The 4,397-nt window shown below is 46.6% G+C and overlaps 1 pseudogene; it reads left to right on the forward strand.

The window, feature by feature from the left end:
* Nucleotides 1–962: 962 nt before the first annotated feature.
* On the forward strand, nt 963–3,072 carry LOC102818193 (annotated as a pseudogene).
* The last annotated feature ends 1,325 nt before the right edge of the window (nt 3,073–4,397 follow it).

Consider the following 4,397-nt stretch of genomic DNA (forward strand, 5'->3'; position numbering starts at 1 on the left):
ATATTAGGCTACAGATTTTTTGTTTTTCCTTCTCTGCCTCCTCTCCTGTTTCTACAATTATAGACTACAGTATCCAATCTAGTTTTTGTTGTTATTGTTGTTTTGGGGTTTTTTTTGTTTTGTTTTCTTGTATTTTTGCTGTTACTGTTTTGCTGTTTTATGCTCCCCCTTTTACCTTTGGGGGACTCTTTCTCTCCCTAAATTACCCAAGAACTATATGGCAACTGCTGCCATATAGACAATACAATTGCACTCTATAAAATACCAAAATCGAGGCAAGAACCAATATCAACTGCCATACACCAGGGAGGCAGACAACACCTATGAAAGTGCCTCTGAGTTAAAGAAGAGGGAAAAGGGAGGCCCACATCATGATCACATCTACTTGGAAGCAATCAGAAAGCAATCAGAAAAAATACCAAACACACACTCATTTAAGTATTAAGGCCACAGATAAACACTAAACATGTCTAAGAAGAAAAAGCAAATGAGCATATCAGCACATGTCCAGAAACAAGATAAAATGTCTGCTACAAATGACCTAGAGGTAGACTTGGACTCCATTCTGGAAAGAGGGCAGGTCTTGGAAATGCCTGAGAAGGAATTCAGAAAAACGATTATAAAATGTTTCAAAACACTTTACAATGGAGTTTAGAAAAATAAGGAAGAAGTCAGGAAAGTGCTACAGGAACAATCAAATAAGATAGATACAGTATTGGAAACAATTCAAAACCTACAGAAAGAGAGCTAAACGATCAATAATAGAATATCAGAAATAAGACAATAGACTGCAAGGGCAAAGGAGTAGAATAAAAGAGATGGAACCGGTGAGCTGGAAGACAAATCTCTCAGTACTACTAAGATAGAAGAGCAAACAGGAAAAAGGATAAAAGAATCTGAAGAAGGTCTAAGATTCATGTTGGACAACATGATGAGGAATAACTGAAGAATTTTCTGGGAAGATGGGGGCAGCCTTGAGCCAGGAGGAGCTAGACAATGAAGACTATCGCTAGCTGCTGAAGTGCATAGGGAGGTGAGGCCTGCGAAAGGTCGCGTAGGGGCTGAGACCCAGCCTGGTAGATCTGTGGGGCTCAGATGCGAGAGACTGCCCTTCCTGGCCACAGGTGGCCTTGGACCTGCAGAGAGGCCACGTGACCTTGGCTGATATGCATGACCCCTGGCTGACTGAGCGGTCCTCATGGCCCTGACCCTCTGCGGCCATCCCTATCCTCACTGTGAGCGGCCAATCACCACGTGCGTGGGCTGCGTCCACACAAGGCCAGAGGCTCCCGCACTCACAAGCAGCAGTGTCTTAGAGGTCTCTAGTGAAACGCTGAAAGCTGTCTACCTGAGGCTGTGTATGTTGTACCATCCAGACAAACACAGAGACTCAGAGCTCAAGTTACAAGCAGAACGACTATTTAACCTTGTTCACCAGGCTTATGAAGGAGCTATGGTAGTGTAGTGGTTATGAATGGGGCTGCTATCCTCAAGGTCCTCAGTTCAAAACTACCCAGCCTTTCCGCAGGAGAAAGATGCCGCTTTCTGCTCCCGTAAAGATTTACAGCCTTGGAAACCCTGTTACAGGGTCGCTATGAGTCGGAAGCGATTCCACTGTACTTAACAACAACACCAACAACAGGCTTATGAAGTGCTTAGTGAAACACACACACACACACACACACACACACACACACCAAACCAGGGTCATCTATGATATAAATGGGAGGAGAGGACTGGAAATGGAAGAATGGGAGGTTGTGGAAAGAGGCTAACACCAGCTGATATTAGACAAAAGTTTAAACAGCTGCAAAGAGAAAGGGAAGAAAGGAGACTGCAACAACGAACCAATCCCAAGGTATCCATCCATCAGCGTTGGGATAAATGCCACTGAACTTTTTGATCACTATGAAGAGGAATATGAAGATGTCTTTGGCAGTGGCTTTCCCCAGATTGAAATTAACAAAATGCACATTTCTCAGTCCATCTAGGCACCCTTGATAGCTACAGACACAGCCATTCTCTCTGGAAACCTCTGAACCCAGAACGGAAATGGAGGGAGCTTCATTAACTTTGCGCTCCCCGACAAGTCACTTCTGCGAAGAGCTGGGGAGAGCTAGAATTTGGAGCTCTCCAAATTCAGTAATCTCACATCAAGATACTTCTTCACAACATGCTGTGCCCTGCAGTTCTTGTCCCAAGGCATCCGACCTGGCCTCACCACTGCCCTGGCAAGGACCCTGGATAAGAACCGTGGGCTACCTGCAGTGGCGGTAGGGTATCCAGTTGGCCATTAACACGAGCATCGTCCGAGACACCAAAACTAGCCATTCTACCATGGCTCTGCAGCTTGGAATACAGCACTCTTTTGCACTTATCAGCTACCAGCACAAGTTCCAGACTCAGGTGAAAGGATCTCTCAAGGCAGGCTTTTTTGGAGTAGTGATGGAGTACGGATTGGAGAGGAAGATCTCCAGGCACAGTGTGTTAGGTTTTGCTGTTAACGTTGGTGTCCCACACGATGTTTCTTTCAAAGACAAATCAAATCGAGCCAGCCAGACTTACTTCTTCCTGATCCATCTGACAGATCAGCTTCTTCCCAGTGTTGCACTGTCTGATCATCAAACCATATCTCAGGGCTCAAAAAGAGAAGGAGTTGGAAAAGCAGAGGAAAAGCATAGCCACGGACATTCTGCAAAAGAAGCAGGAGGCAGAAGCCGCTGTTTGGTTGATGCAGGAATCCAAAAGATAATCGAGGCAGAAGAGTCGCGAATGGGGCTCATCATTGTGAATGCCTTGTATGGAAAATTTGTCAATGACAAAAGCAGGAAGAACCAGAAGGTCAAGGTGACTGATGTGATGGTGCCCTTGCAGTGCCTGGTGAAGAACTCCAAGCTCATCCTCACAGAAGCTTCCAAGGCTGAGCTGCCTGGGATCTATGACCCATGTGTCAGTGAGAAGAATCTGAAAGTGCTCTACCAGTTCCCGTGTGTTCTGCATCAGGTGATGGCGCTGGACAGTGAGGCCCTGAGCATACCAAAGCAGTCTCATAGGATTGATACAGATGGATAAACTACTTGAGAAACCAGATTTAAAAGAGGCTGCAAAAAATCTTGTCTTGGGAATCTACAAATTTGGAAGCAGGGAAAATAGCCAAACATCAGATGTTTTTAATTTATATTATTCCTATAGACAGTGGTATAGTATCGATTCTGTGCAGGGACAAGCAGACCTGCCAGGTCTCACAGGTGCCACAGGGAGAATCAAGGCAGCCCCACCTGGACCAGAACTGCTGCACAGCCGATGTCTGTTGTACGCAGGATCATGTTCCTGGAGGACGGGGCCCTAGACCCCACTGGTCCCCTCCAGGCTTCTCCTCCGCATGCGTGCTGACTGCTGTTTGCACCAGTAGTTCATTCTGTCTTGAGGTGTATCTGGAGCATCCCACCTCACTAGCAGGACTGTGAACTACTACTACTACAATCCACACTAACCATGGAGGGCAGAGGAAGGATGGACTTTCCCACGCTGAGGTCTCTGATGGCCAGCTTCTTAAACAGCACATGTCGAAATGTTGCAACAATTCTGGAGGGCATTCTGGGTTTTTTACATGCTTTCTCTCTGAGAACAAATGCATTTGGAAATTAGTCTCTTTCCTGCCTTTCCCAGAATGGCTCAGAGCAATCATTCCAGTCTAGGGCAGCAGTGTGCCTCATGGTCCCTGGGCCCACCCCTGTCCCTGGCCCCTCCCTTCCAGGAGTTACCCCAGTCCAATGGGAAAAGGTCAACGGATGTGAGTTACACCTGTTCACCCTATACACAGCTGAGCAGGACCTGTCTGTGCCCACCCACTTCTACAGCCCAGGGTTGCAATGGAGAGAGTCTTCCAAGGAAAGGGCATACTAGATCATGGGGAGTTATAGATTAGGGTTGGAGACACATGCCAAATCCTGAGGAGGAAAAACACCAGGAAGGCTGCAATGTGCCCAGTGAAGGAGACTTCCCACAGAGCCTTTGCAATACATTAGACCATAGGTAGAATCCTGAACCCCATCTAGAATCTTCTGAGGTGGGAAATTTCCACTTGAAAGGACAAGCAGACCAGCCTGGAGCAGATAGAAGAACAGAAGATACTTCTTGAAAAAAAGACTGACACAAAACAATAAAGGCAGTCCTACTGATTACTACAAGAACAAGAAATTTGCTCACCCAGTGGAGTTCGGGCCCCTACCCAGAGAAACAGTGACACCAGAGATGGAGGCAGAGATGATGATGTGAAGAGATGGAGTGGCTGGAGACTCTAGACCCAGAGAGGGAGAGGGGTTGTGTGCTAATGACCAAGAGGCAGACTTGCGGGATATATCCTTTGGTTGTTTGATGATTCATGGAGGGGATTG

This window comes from Chrysochloris asiatica, unplaced genomic scaffold (assembly GCF_000296735.1).
Source record: "Chrysochloris asiatica unplaced genomic scaffold, ChrAsi1.0 scaffold00190, whole genome shotgun sequence".
NCBI lineage: Eukaryota > Metazoa > Chordata > Mammalia > Afrosoricida > Chrysochloridae > Chrysochloris > Chrysochloris asiatica.